The sequence below is a fragment of the Heptranchias perlo genome, chromosome 2 (assembly GCF_035084215.1).
Source record: "Heptranchias perlo isolate sHepPer1 chromosome 2, sHepPer1.hap1, whole genome shotgun sequence".
Classification (NCBI taxonomy): domain Eukaryota; kingdom Metazoa; phylum Chordata; class Chondrichthyes; order Hexanchiformes; family Hexanchidae; genus Heptranchias; species Heptranchias perlo.
Window position 1 is genome coordinate 18,399,908 of NC_090326.1, and position 15,387 is coordinate 18,415,294.

General features: G+C 44.8%; 1 protein-coding gene across 1 annotated transcript in view; it reads left to right on the plus strand.

The window, feature by feature from the left end:
• Positions 1-1,331: 1,331 nt before the first annotated feature.
• Positions 1,332-15,387, plus strand: part of LOC137335492 (NFX1-type zinc finger-containing protein 1-like) — a 63,302-nt gene continuing 49,246 nt past the window's right edge. Inside the window, exon 1 of the mRNA XM_068000837.1 lies at positions 1,332-1,435. The gene's annotated coding sequence lies outside the window, so the exon portion shown is untranslated. The remainder of the gene's footprint in view (positions 1,436-15,387) is intronic.

The following is a 15,387-nucleotide window of genomic DNA, read 5'->3' on the forward strand; positions in this document are numbered from 1 at the left end:
TTGCAGATGACACAAAACTTGGAACTGTAGTAAACAATATGGAGGATAGTAACAGACTTCAGGAGGACATAGACAGACTGGTGAAATGGGCAGACACGTGGCAGATAAAATTTAACGCAGAGAAGTGCAAAGTGATACATTTTGGTAGGAAAAATTAGGAGAGGCAATATAAATTAAATGGTACAATTTTAAAGGGGGTGCAGGAACAGAGAGACCTGGAGGTGCACATACACAAATCTTTGAAGGTGGCAGGACAAGTTGAGAAGGTCATTAAAAAGCATATGGGATCCTTGGCTTTATAAATAGAGGAATAGAGAGTACAAAAGCAAGGAAGTTATGTTAAACCTTTATAAAACACTGGTTAGGCGTCAACTGGAGGATTGTGTCCAATTGTGGGCAGCACACTTTAGGATGTCAAGGCCTTAGAGAGGGTGCAGAAGAGATTTACTAGAATGGTACCAGGGATCAGGGACTTCAGCTATGTGGAGAGATTGGAGAAACTGGGGTCATTCTCTTTAGAGCAGAGAAGGTTAAGGGGAGATTTGATAGAGGTGTTCAAAATCATGACTGGATTTGACAGAGTAAATAAGGAAAAACTGTTTCCAGTGGCAGAAGAGTCGGTAACCAGAGGATACAGATTTAACGTGATCGACAAAAGAACCAGAGGGGAGATGAGGAGAATTTTTTTTACGCTGCGAGTTGTTCTGATCTGGAATGCACTGCCTGAAAGGGCGGTGGAAGCAGATTCAATAGTAACTTTTAAAAGGGAATTGGATAAATACTTGAAGGGAAAACATTTACAGGGCTATGGGGGAAGAGCAGGGGAATGGGATTAATTGGGTAGCTCTTCCAAAGAGCTGGCACAGGCACGATGGGCCGAATGGCCTCCTTCTGTGCTGTACCATACTCACATCGTTCACCTGAGGAAGGAGGAAGCCTCCGAAAGCTTGTGAATTTAAAATAAAATTGCTGGACTATAACTTGGTGTTGTAAAATTGTTTACAAGTACCATACTATGAAACTGATACCATGTGAATGCTAAGTGTTTAACTATTACATGATGCACAAATTCTTGTTTTAGCAATTATATCTGAGTCAGTCGGTTTGTTAGTTTCAGTAAAACCTCGCTCTGTATCTCTAGGTACACACACACACACACACAACACGCTCTGATTCTTGGAAATCCGGTAATCAAAGCTGTTAGGTTTCGATTTCTTTGCGGCGCACAAGCGCTTGGTGCTACACTCGGCCCACTGTTAATGGCCTCATGCCGTAAGAGGGGCGTGAGTTCATTGCGTGGAAATAGTGAGGAATCGAAACCGAGCAGCGGTCGGAGGATGAAGCTGCAGTCAGCAGACTGGATCTCAGTTTAAAGACCTTCATTCTGTTGTTGCAGGCTGAGGAGGGGAAACACAGGGGCTGCTTGCGCGATCAGGTGAGAATCATTGACTATTTGCAAGGACTCACCAAGTGTGTTGTACTTTCTCTTATCGATGTTCCTCTGCTCTCTTATTTAAATCTCTTTTTCTTAATTGTGTATGTTGTCCAGCTTTCCTTAAATTGTGTGGCAGAAATTGTCTGCGTCCGTCTAAAAGAGGGGATTGCTTGCGCAAATCTTAAATTAGAGGCTTCCCCCCCCCCCCAAAAAAAAAGCACGAATAAGGAAGTAACCGAAAAAATATAGTGTGTTATTTCCAATGACGTGGCTGAAAAAAATAGTCCCTTCGGGCTTGTAATTAATGTCACTGTTTTATATATGTTCTCAATTATCTAAAGTACATATACGTGTAATGTGATGAGTGCATAAATTGTTGAGTTCTTAATTGGTTGGATGATAGATCATGGGTGTAAGAAGACTCTTCACAATGAATTATAAATCTGTTCTACCATTGTCCCTATTTGTGTCATTTATGCCTCTAATGTTATGCCAGGTGGGAGAATATTTTTTTCTTAAGTTCCCAGCAGTTCGACTATAAGGAAATGGAATAGGTCACTCCAGTGTGATTAGTAACGCTGACTAATGATTCACACAGCAACATAACGCTGTTTGTGGGCTGCATATTTGTTTTGGATCATTTGGATTTCTAGTTCTTAGGAGCATGAACACAGAGGTTGGTAAATACAAAGGTTGGTAAACACAGAGAGGGAGAACTTTCAACTGGGAATTTGGTGAGTGTGGGAGTTAGGTGCAGAGGGGGAAGGAGGTGCTAAGTGATTTAAACCAAGGAACTATAGACTAATCTATCAACCTTAAATAAAAAACACACATTTTTAAAATAATTTTTAAAAACTAAGACTGAGTGGAGCATAAAGGAAGCTGTGCGAGGAGTCGAAAATCAAGAAAAAGTCAGAAAGTGATGTCACAGGACGAGGAGGAGCGCCGAGGGTAAGTCAGTAAGTGCTTAGTTCATTGGTTAGTGTTTTTAGTGATTGATTGGTTAGTGTTTTTAGTGATTATTGTTTTAGTGTTAGATAAACAGTAAATTGCCTTAAAGCTAAACAAACAGTTTAAATAACTTTGGCTAACATGGCAGGACAGCTGCGGTCCATCTCATGCTCGTCATGTGGGAACTTCAGATCACTGTGTGTGTCCTGGAAAACCGCACGTGCAGGAAGTGCCGCCAACTGCTCGAGCTGTGAGCTTGAGGGGCGGCTGGCGTCACTACAGTGCATACGGGAAGCTGAGAGTTTCGTGGCTGGCACGTTTCAGGAGGTGGTCACCCCGCAGCTACAGAGAGTTCAGGTGGAGAGGAAGTGGGTGACCACCAGACAGACTAGGAGGAACAGACAGGCAGAGCAAGACTCCCCTGGGAGTGTGGCACTCACAAACCGGTGAGGGTTTTGACATCTTGGGGGAGTGCAGTCAGAAGCAAATCCACGGCACTGTGTGAGACTCAGCTGCATGGGGGGGGCAAAAGAAATGCTGTTATTATAGTCAGGGGGATAGACTGCGGGTTCTGCAACCGCTGACATGAGTCTCGCATAGTGTGTTGCCTCCCTGGTGCCAGGATAAAGGACATCACTGAGAGGGACAGAATATTTTGAGGGGGGAAGGGGAACAGCCCTTGGTCCATGTGGGAACCAATGACATAGAAGGGAAAAGGGTTGAGGTCCTGCAGTCAGAGAGCTAGGGAGGAAGTTAAAAAGCAGGACCTCAAAGGCAGTAATCCCTGGATTACTCCCAGCGCCATGCCCTAGTGGGTATTGGAATAGTAGGATAAGACAGGTTAATGCATGGCTGGAGAAATGGTGCAGGAGAGAGGGCTTCAAATTCCTGGGGCATTGGGACCAGTTCTGGGGCAGGAGGGATCTGTTTAAGATGGATGGGTTGTACCCCAAAAGAGCTGGGACCAATGTCCTCGCGGGAAGGTTAACCAGTGCTGTGGGGGAGGGTTTAAACTAATTTGGCAGGGGGTTGGGCACCAGGATGAAACATTAGAGAGGAGAAACTGTGCACAAAGGACTGGGAGGGACACATAACACTAGAGTAAAGAATAGTTCAGAAATAGGAGGGATCAGACTGGGGCAAATACGAAACAGTCTAAGATGAGTTGAGAGAGCGTGTGCATAAATGCACGTTGCATGGCTAATAAAGTTGGTGAGCTGCGGGCTCAAGTTGCCCCATGGGACTCTGATATAGTGGCAATAACAGAGACCTGGCTCAAAGAAGGGGAGGATTGGGTACTTAATATTCTTGGCTACAAGGTATTCAGGAAAGATAGGAGTGGGGTGGCAGTATTGATCAAAGAAACGATTATAGCACTGGAAAGTGATGATGCAGTTGAGGGGTCAAAGACAGAATCTATTTGGTTAGAATTAAGGAACAATAGAGGAGCTATTATGCTACTGGGTGTATACTATAGGCCACTAAATAGTGGGAAGGAGATAGAGGAGCAAATTTGCAGGCAAATTATAGAAAGATACAAGAACTAGAGAGTAGTGATAACAGGGGACTTTAATTACCCCAATATAGACTGGGAGTGTAACAGTGTAAAGGGCAAAGAGGGAGAGGAATTCCTGAAATCTGTTTGAGAGAACGTTTGAGAGAACTTTCTCGAACAGTGTGGTTCTGCAGGGCTCAGTACTAGGTCCCTTGCTTTTTGTGGTTTCTATTAATGATTTTAGACCTAGATGTAAGGGGCATGGATTAAGAAGTTTTCAGATGATACAACAATTGGCCATGTGGTTGATAGTGAGGAGGAAAGCTGTAGACTGCAGGAAGATATCAATGGACTAGTCAGGTGGGCAGAAAAGTGGCAAATGGAATTCAGTTCCGAGAAGTGTGAGGTAATGCATTTGGGGAGGGGAAACAAGGCAAGGGAACGCAAGATAAATGAGAGGATACTGAAAGGTGTAAAGAAGGACCTTGGAGTGCATGTCCACAGATCCCTGAAGGTAGCAGGACAGGTAGATAAGATGGTTAAGAAGGCATATGGAATACTTTCCTTTATTAGCCGACGCATAGAATATAAGAGCAGAGAAGTTATGCTCGAACTGTACAAAACACTAGTTAGTCCACGCTTGAGTACTGCATACGGTTCTGGTCACCACATTACAGGAATGATGTGATTGCACTAGAGAGGGTACAGAGGAGATTTACGAGGATGTTGCCAGGACGAGAGAATTTTAGCCATGAGGAAAGACTGGATGGGCTGGGGTTGTTTTCATTGGAACAGAGGAGACTGAGGGGTGATTTAATTGAGGTGTATAAAATTATGAGGGGCCTAAATAGAGTGGACAGGAAGGACCTATTTCCCTTAGCAGAGGGGTCAGTGACCATGGAGCATAGATTTAAAGTAATTGGTAGAAGGATTGAAGGGGAGCTGAGGAGAATTTTTTTCTCCCTAGAGGGTGGTAGGGTTCGGGAACTCACTGTCTGAATGGGTGGTAGAGGCAGAAACCCTCGACTCATTTAAAAAGTACTTGGATGTGCATTTGAAGTGCCGTAGCCTACAGGGCTATGGACCAAGTGCTGGAAAGTGGGATTAAGCTGGATAGCTCTTTTTCAGCCGGCATGGACACGATGGGCTGAATGGTCTTTTTCTGTGCCGTAACTTTCTATGATTCTAAGTATACAGTGGTGTTCCCCAGGGGTCTGTATTAGGATCACTGTTTTTGATATATATCAAAATGTCCTGGACTTGCGTATAGAGGGTATAATTCCAAAGTTTGCAGATGACATGACACGTGGAAATGTAGTAAACAATATCAATGATAGTAACAGACTTCAGGGGCAGCATTTTAGCACCCGCTATCGGGTGCGTTCCTGGCGGGGGGGCCCCGAAAATCGTGAAATCCCGGAGCGGGAGCGGAGCCCGCCTCGATCCCGCCCACTTCCGGGTTCCCCGCTGACGAGCCGACGTGCGCACGCTGCCCTCGCTGGTGGGAATCCCGCAGGCAATTAAAGCCAGCGGGATGCCACTTGAAAGTATTTATTTGGCTTGTTCAGGTCATTAACTGACCTGATTAAGGGATTATGTGAGGAGGGGTGGGATTTTAGAGCAACCTGGGACTGTTTCCCACACTGGGGGAAACACTCCCAGTTCAAATGGACCTGTTGCAGCCATCAGCCTGTGGCAGCTGCAAAGGTCCATTTGACAAGTGGTGGGGGGAGACCCTCACTCATTGCAGGAGGCCACTCTGTCACTTGGGACAAAGTTTGGCCTCTACCACCCTCCTCCTGACAATCAAAGTCACCAACATGCACACTTACCCCGGTGTCCAGACACATGTACCTACCTTGCGGACCCCCTCAGATGTACATCTTCCGGATGGGGGCCGCTGTAGCTGCAGTCATGACCTCCTCGGAGGGCGAACAGCATCACCAGCCTTGCCATCCACGCCGTCCACCTCTGACACGTGGAGCTCCACGACAGAGTGCTGTGACACATCCACCTGCACAGCAGGAGGGAGGGCTACCGCAGAGAGATATGCGTCGCAGAGGGCACTACCCTCGCCACAGGTTCCACAGACCGAGGCTCAGCCTCCTGGACCTCTCTGAGCAGCAGTGCACACGGAGGCTCAGAGTCACTCGACATGTAGTCGTGGACATCTGCAGCCTCCTTCATGCCAAGCTGCTCCTGGCTGGCCTGAGCACCATCTTCTTACCTGTCGCTGTCAAAGTCACCACTGCCCTCAACAACCTCTCCTCCGCATCCTTCCAGGGTGCAACCGGGGACATCGCCGACGTCTCTCAGTCGTCTGCACAAAAGAGCCCTGCAAATACACCGACACCCACTCTGCAGTGACACAATGGGTGGCATCAGTTGTGGGTCTTCATTGTGATCCTCAGGAAAGGGCATTATTGCACAGACCAGACAAAATTCGCGAAGACGTGGCAGTAGTGGTGCCAATATAATATGTGATGAGTTGGTCAGAAATTCAATATAAGTAACAGCCATGACAAACCCTCAAACACCCTTGTGCATCCCCTTCATGCTCACGACACGTTTGCCTTACGCTGCCTACTGCACATATGTGATGCATGCCCTGTGGCTGCAGCACAGGTGGTGGCAGGTTGAGTGAGGCTGACCGTGAAAGAGATGCATCAGAGGGTGAGTACGAGATAGAGCCATGAGATTGTATGAGGATTGGGTTGAGTGGTAGTGGCGGGATGAGTACTGGCGAGGTGAGTAGGTGCAGGTACGATGAGGATGAGGATGAGGTTTGAGTGGGTATGAGGGGTGATGTGACAGAGTAGTGTTGGCAGTGCAGAAGGAGATGTGGGTTGGGGGCGGTGATGTGGCAGACGGAGTGTAGGGGAAAGAGTAAGTGTACTTACTTTGGCTGACCTACTGAGGTCATTGGAGCGACTCCTGCACTGTATGCAGGTGGGCGATATGTTGGTGGTGCAGGTGACCTCCTCTGCCACCTCGAGCCAGGCCTTCCTGGTGGCAGAGGCAGGCCGCTTCCTCCCGCCCGCCGGGAGGAAGATCTCTGTCCTCCCCCTCCTCCTCACCCCATGTATTGATACCTGGAGTGAGGCATCATTAAACTGGGAGCAGCCTTCCCCCTGCTCCATGCTGTGATTATTTCTGTTTGTTGCAGCATCTGTCAGTGGAGGACTGCTCCCTTTAAATAGAGCTCCTCCAGCTGACAGATCTTACTGTGCATGCGCAGCCCGCCCGACGCGCAGATCAGCAGTGGGGAACCCGGAAGACCAGGTAAGTGGATCCAATTAGTGGATTGTATGCTACAATCGCGCGGGGAGCTGACTAATTTCACCGGGCGCGTTACCCACGCGCCCGATAGCCCCCCCGCCGAGAACCCGCAGCCCTGCTAACATCGGGCCCCAGGAGTCTGGTGAAATGGGCAGACACATGGCAGATGAAATTAAAGCAGAGAGGTGTGAAGTGATACATTTTGGTAGGAAGAATGAGGAGAGGCAATATAAACTAAATGGTACAATTTTAAAGGGGGTTCAGGAAGAGAGAGACCTGGGGGTGCATGTATGCAAATCTTTGAAGGTGGCAGGACAAGTTGAGAAGGCTGTTAGAATCCCCTATGCTTTTCTGGGCTTTTATAAATAGATAAAGAGGACAAAAGGAAGGAAGTTATGCTTAACCTTTATAAAACACTGGTTAGGCCTCAGCTGGAGTATTGTGTTCAGTTCTGGGCACCACACTTTTTAGGAAGGATGTCAAGGCCTTAGAGAGGGTGCAGAAGAGATTTGCTAGAGTGGTACCAGGGATGAGGGACGTCAGTTATTTGGAAAGACTGGAGAAGCTGGGATTGTTCTCCTCCTTGGAACAGAGAAGGTTAAGGGGAGATTTGATAGACGTTTTGGTTGGCTGATGAATGGTTTTGAGGAGAGTAAATGAGGAGAAACTGTTTTCAGTGGCAGAAGGGTCGGTAACCAGAGGGCACAGATTTAAGGTGGTCGGCAAAAGAGCCAGAGGCGGCATGAGGAAACATTTTTTGACGCAGTGAGTTGTTATGATCTGGAATGCACTGCCTGAGAGGGTGGTGGAAACAGATTCAGTAGTAACTTTCAAAAGAGAATTGGATAATTACTTGAACGGAAAAAAATGTACAGAGCTATGGGGAAAGAGCAGGGGAATAGGACATATTGGATAGCTCTTTCAAATGGGCTGAATGACCTCCTCCTGTGCTGTACCTACTATGACACTATGTAAAACCTTTAATGTTTGGTGGTGAAAATATGACTTCACATTTCACCAACAAAGTATGATTAGTCATTGGTGTGATATAAATAGTAATGGGTAACTCCTCCAATCGCTTAATATGTAAATACACCAAGTGGTTAGTACAGAGTAATGCAGATGAGAAAGTTTCAGGTTTGATCTCCATTCTAGAACATAGGAACAGGAGTAGGCCATTCAGCCCCTGAGCCTGTTTCGCCATTCAAATAGATCATGGCTAGTAAGTATCTTAACTCCATTTACCTGACTTTGCTCCATATCCCTTGATACCCTAACCCCACAAAAATATATCAATCTTAATCTTGAAAATTTCAGTTGACCCAGCATCCACAGCCTTTTGGGGGAAGAGGGTCCCAGATTCGCAATACCCTTTGTGTGAAAAACTGCTTCCTGATTTCGCTCCTGAATGGCCTAGCTCTAATTTTAAGATTATAGGAATATGGGAACAGGAGTAGGCCAATCAGTCCCTCGAGCCTGTTCCACCATTCAGTGAGATCGTGGATGACCTGTATCCTAACTCCATTTACCCGCCTTGGCTCCATATCCATTAATACCCTTGTCTAGCAATAATCTATCAATCTCGGATTTAAAGTTATTATTTAAGCTAGCATTTACTGCTTTTGGTGGGAGCGAGTTCCACACTTCTACCACCCTTTGTGGGAAGAAGTGTTTCCTAACTTCTCTCCTGAATGGCCTGGCTCTGATTTTAAACTTATGTCCCCTTGTCCTAGACTCTCCCACCAGCAGAGAAAGTTTCTCTTTACCCGATCGATTCCTTTCAAAACCCTAAAAACCTCAATCAAATCACCCTTTAACTTTCTATATTCCAAGGAATACAAGCCTAGTTTATGTAATCTCTCCTCATAATCTAGCCCTTGGAGCCCTGGTAACATTCTGGTGAATCTGCACTGCACTCCATCCAAGGCCAATATATCCTTTCTAAGGTGCAGTGCCCAGAACTGTACACAGTACTCCAGATGTGGTCTAACCAGTGCTTGTATCGCTGTAGCAAAACTTCCTCCCTTTTATATTCTAGCCCTTTAGTTATAAAGGCTAACATTCCATTAGCCTTTTTGATTATTTTTTTGTACCTGACTACTACATTTTAGTGATCTGTGTACATGGATCCCTAAATATTTTTGGACCTCCACTGTTTCTAGCTTTTCGCCATTTAAAAAATACTCGGATCTGTCCTTTTTGGTCCAAAATGGATGACCTCACATTTATCTGCGTTGAAATCCATCTGCCACAGTTTAGCCCACCACTTAATCTATCAATGCCTCTTCGTAATTTTATGCTCCTGTCTACACTACTTACTACGTTCCCAATCTTTGTGTCATCGGCAAACTTGGACATATGGCTCTCTATTGTGTTATTCAAGTCATTAGTAAATATAATGAATAGTTGAGGCCCCAGCACAGATCCTTGTGGGACACCTCTAGTCACTTCCTTCCAATTCAAGTACATACCCATTAGCCCTTCTCTGTCTTCTACCACCTAACCAATCTCCTAACCCAGTCAATAATTTGCCTTCAATTCCATGAGCTTTAATTTCAGCTAACAGTCTCTTATGTGGAACCTTATCGAATGCCTTCTGGAAGTCCATATAAACTACATCGATCGACATTCCTCTGTTTACTACTTTATTTACTACCTCAAAAAATTCAATTGGGTTTGTTAGACGTGATCTACCCTACAAATCCATATTGGCTCTCTCTAATCAGCTCAAATTTCTCTAAGTGCTCAGTCACTCTATCCTTAACAGATGTTAGACCAACAGGTCTATGATTTCCTGTTTCTCTTTCTCACCGTTCTTAAATAATGGTGTTACATTTGCAACTTTCCAATCTAAAAGGGACAATTCCTGAATCGCGAGAGCTTTGAAAGATTATGATTAAAGTATCTGCAATTTCCTCACCTACTTCCTTTAAATCCCTGGGCTGGAAACCATCAGGTCCTGGGGATTTGTCAGTCTTTAGTGCCATTATTTTTTCCAATAGTGTTTTCTTGCTTACGTTAACTTTAGTGAGTTCTAGTCCTTGTTTCATTAATAGTTTCCCTGGAATGTCAGGTATATTATCCTCTTCCTCTACTGTGAAGACTGACACAAAGTAATTATTCAACAAGTCTGCCATTTCCATATTTTCATTTTCAATATTATCCACATCTGTTTTAAAGGGCCCACATTACTCTGACTACCATTTTTCTTCTAATATAATTGTAAAAACTTTGTGTTACTCTCTATATCCCTTGCAAGGTTCTTTTCATATTCCTTTTGGCAGCTGTTACTATATTTTTTTGCCTTCCTTTGGTGTTCTTTATATCTCTCTCACTCCCCTGGATCTACACTATTCTTTGCACTTTTGTATGCTCTTTCCTTTGGTATTGTGCTAACTCTCACCTCTTGTCGACCATGGCTGTTTTATTTGGTAAGTAGAGCTCTTGCCCCTTTGGGGTATATACTGGTCCTGTATTAAACTAAATTATTTTTTGAACACCTCTCACTGTTCATCTGCAGTTTTACCCGATAACAGTTTTAACCAGTTTGCTGTCGGCAGTCTCTTTCTCAAGTTAAAGTTAGCCGTACCAAAATCTAGAAACTTAGTAACTGTGTTAAGTTTCTCCTTTTCAAACCTAACATTGAATTCGATCATATTATCATCACTGTTGGATAAATGTTTCCTTACTGTTAGATTATTAACTAAATCTGGCTCAATACTCTTTACTAAATCTGGTATGGCCAGCTCTCGTTGGTTCTAGAACATATTGCTACAGAAAACTATCTTGGATACACTCAAGAAACTCACTGCCTTTCTGACTTGAGCTACTCTGCTCTTCCCAATCTATATGAAAATTAAAGTCTCCCATTAAAACAACTCTGTTTTTGCTGCAAGCCTTTCTAATCTCTGAATTAATACATTCTGCCACTTTGTTGCTGCTATCAGGAGACCTGTAGACAACTCCCATTACAGTTTTAAGTCCTCTTAGTCCTCAATTCTAACCACTGATTGCTTTCCCTTACCTAAATCCTCTCTTACTAATGTTGTAATAGTATCTTTAATCAATGAGGTTACACCTTCTCCCCTTCAAGTTTCCCTATCCTTACTAAAGACATTATAACCAGGACTATTTAATTCCCAATCATGACCAGCTTAAAGCCATGTCTCAGTAATGGCCACCATGTCATACCCTCTAAGCTGCATTGAGCCTCTAATTCACTCAATTTATTTCTTACACTCCGTGCGTTTGTATATAAAACTCCTTATTTGGGCAAAAGTCAATAACCTGTCCTTTTGCCCTGATGCTGTCTTTCTCACACCATTTAACTTGACACGTTTCTTATTTGTCACCCCTACTGTAACTACTTTAGTTATTTTAGCATTCCCTTCACCTGGAGTATCTACATCACTGTTTGTTGCCTGAATTCTGCTCTTATCCTTTTTTTATCTTGATACTGTCATTGCTTCTGACTGAGCCCTCCCCCATTTATTAGTTTAAAATCCTTTTTACCACCCTATTTATCTTTTCCACTAGGACCTTGATACCAGCCCGGTTTCGGTGCAGCCTGTCCAAATGCTATAGCTCTCTCCTGTCCCAGTACTGGTGCCAGTGTCCCATGAAATGGAACCCCTCCTTCCCACACCACTCCTTTAGCCACTTGTTCACCTTCCTGATCTGTTTGTCCCTGTGCCAATTAGCACATGGCTCAAGTAATAATCCTGAGATTACCACCCTTGAGGTCCTGCTTTTTAATTTAGCTCCTAACTCCTGTTGCTCCCTCAGCAGAACCTCCTCCCTTTTCTTCCCTATGTCATTGGTCCCGACATAGACCACGACAACTAGATTTTCCCCCTTCCTTTCCAAATTCCTTTCAAGCCGCAGCGAGATATCCCTTATCCTGGCACTAGGTAGGCAACACACCCTTTGGGACTCATGATTGTGGCTGTAATGGATGCTATCTATCTCCCTAATTATTGAATCTCCTATAACTATTACATTTCTATTCAGCTCCTCCCCACTTTGGAGAGTCCTCTGTGTCACAGTGTTAATTGTATGATTTATATCAACTAGTGTTAATTGTATTCAGATGATGCATATCAATTGGGGACTCTCTTGTATCCATATATAAGAGAGCTGATCTAGGGTGTGGCGATGGTAATGTGGAACTCTGCGAATAAAGGCTTGGAAGCAATTGAAGACTAGGCTCTAGTATCCTATCCTTCACCACCTGGCTATCCAGTTTATAACACACGGTGCCTAGGTCAGCATTGTGGCTATCCTCCCCGCAGTCTTTCCCCTTATCCTCACAGGTATCAAGTACATTGTACCTGTTGGATAGGACCAGTGTCTCTGCGGGACCTCCTCCTCTATCACTCCTCGGTTCCCCCTACCCTGCTGACTGACAGTCACACCCTCCCCTTCCTCTGAGGTGTGACTGTACTCTGGAGAAAACTATCCAAAAATTCCTCCCCCTCCCTTACGTGTCAGAGTGGTCTCTAACTCACACTCCAGCTCAAGAACTCTGAGCTGGAGTGTTTAAAGGCAGAGACATTTCCCGCAAATATGGCAATCCAAGACAGTCTGAATATCCACAAACTCCCACATATCACAGTCCGCACAGCCATTTCTCGTTTTTAAAAATGTATTTATTTGTTAGTAGTAATTTAATTCTAGACATAATAGAATTACTTTGAGATCCAGATTATATTTAGTAGATGGATTTAGCTTGATTTCAGATTAATTAATTTATAACTAGTCTTGTTTTTTGTCTATTAACTTCTTTATTTTAGCATCCCCTTAACTCATTTATTTTTGTATACCAGATTTTTAATGCAATTCAGATTCCTTAAATGTTGGTATCCTCTACTTAGTTAATTTTTTATCCCCTTAGATCTAATTAATTACTTTGGTTATTTATATATTTACTGTTGCCCCTTGGTTTAAATTAATTAGCACCTCCTTCCTGTTATAAATTGGACAGCCAGGTGGTGAAGGATAGGATACTAGAGCCTGGTCTTCAGTTGCTTCCAAGCCTTTATTCACAGAGCTCCACATTTACACCCACTCCACACCCTGGATCAGCTCTCACAAATGGATACAAGAGAGTTCCCAATTGATACGCACCACCTGAATACAATTAATACAAAGTCCGAGAGGAGAGTGCAGTGTAAAAGGAGAGTCCGAGAGCGGGAGGAGAGTGCAGTGTAAAAGGAGAGTACGAGAGCGGGAGGAGAGTGCAGTGTAAAAGGAGAGTCCGAGAGCGGGAGGAGAGTGCAGTGTAAAAGGAGAGTCCGAGAGTGAGAAGTGAGTCCGAGAGGTGAGCGCAGTGTAAATCTAAGGCAATTCATGGCAGCAGAGCTCGCACCCGTGATATGCTCCTCCTGCACTATGTGGGAAGTCATGGACACTACAGGTGTCCCTGGCGACCATGTGTGCAGGAACTGTGTCCAGCTGCAGCTACTGGCTAACCGCATTTTGGAGCTGGAGCTGTGGGTGGATTCACTGTGGAGCATCCGCGATGCTGAGATTATCGTGGATAGCATGTTCAGTGAGGTGGTCACACCGCAGGTAAAGATTACGCAGGCAGAAAGGAAATGGGTGACCGCCAGGCAGAGTAAAAGGACTAGGCAGGTGGAGCAGGAGTCCCCTGGGGACATCTCCCTCTCAAACAGATATACCGCTTTGGATACTGTTGGGTGAGATGGCTTATCTGGGGAAAGCAGCAAGAGCCAAGTTCATGGCACCACGGGTGGCTCTGCTGCACAGGAGGGGAGGAAGAAGAGTGGCAGGGCTATAGTGATAGGTGATTCAATTGTAAGGGGAACAGATAGGCGTTTCTGCAGCCGCAAATGTGACTCCAGGATGGTATGTTGCCTCCCTGGTGCTAGGGTTAAGGATGTCACGGAGCGGCTGCAGGGCATTCTGGAGGGGGAGGGTGAACAGCCAGTAGTCGTGGTCCATATTGGGACCAACGACATAGGTTTCAAAAAAAAGGGATGAGGTCCTGCAAGGTGAATTTAAGGAGTTAGGAGATAAGTTAAAAAGCAGGACCTCAAAAGGTAGTGATCTCAGGATTACTACCAGTGCCACGTGCTAGTGAGTATAGGAACAGGAAAATAGACCAGATGAATGCGTGGCTGCAGGGATGGTGTAGGAGGGAGGGATTTAGATTCCTGGGACATTGAGACTGGTTCTGGGGAAGGTGGGACCTGTAGAAGTGGGACTGGTTACACCCGAGCAGGACCGGGACCAATGTCCTCGCGGGGGTGTTTGCTCGTGCTGTTGAAGGTTTAAACTAGAGTGGCAGGGGGATGGGAACCTGAGCAGGGAGACAAAGGAGGGGGAAACAAGGATAGAAACAAGACAGAAAGGGAAGAAGCAATAGTGGAAGGCAGAGAAAACAAGGGCGAAAAACAAATAGGGCCATAGTGCAAAATAAAACTAAGATGACTAGCAATCTTAAAAAGACAAGCCTAAAGGCATTGTGTCTTAATGCGCAGAGCATTCACAATAAGCTAGTAGAATTAACAGTGCAGATAGATATTAATGGTTATGATATAGTTGCGATTATGGAGACATGGCTGCAGGGTGACCAAGGATGGGAACTGAATATCCAGGGGTATTCAATATTTAGGAAGGACAGGCAAAAAGGGAAAGGAGGTGGGGTAGCGTTGTTAGTAAAGGAGGAAATCAATGCAATAGTGAGGAAGGATATTGGCTCGGAAAATCACGATGTGGGAATCTGTATGGGTGGAGCTAAGAAACACCAAGGGGCAGATAACATTGGTGGGGGTTGCCGATAGGCCCAAAACAATAGTGCAGATGTAGGGGAGGGCATTAAACAGGAAATTAGAGATGCATGCAAGAAGGGTACAACTATAATCATGGCTGACTTTAATCTACATATAGATTGGTCAAAGCAAATTAGCAATAATACTGTGGGGAAGGAATTCCTGGAGTGTGTACGTGATGGTTTTCTAGACCAATACGTTGAGGAACCAACTAGAGAACAGGCGATCCTAGACTGGGTATTGTGCAATGAGAAAGGATTAATTAACAATCTTGTTGTGCAGGGTCCCTTAGGGAAGAGCGACCATAACATGATAGAATTCCTCATTAAGATGGAGAATGAAGTAGTTGAATCCGAAACTAGAGTCCTGAATCTAAATAAAGGAAGTTACAAAAGTATGAGGTGCGAGTTGGCTATGAAAGATTGGGGACCTTT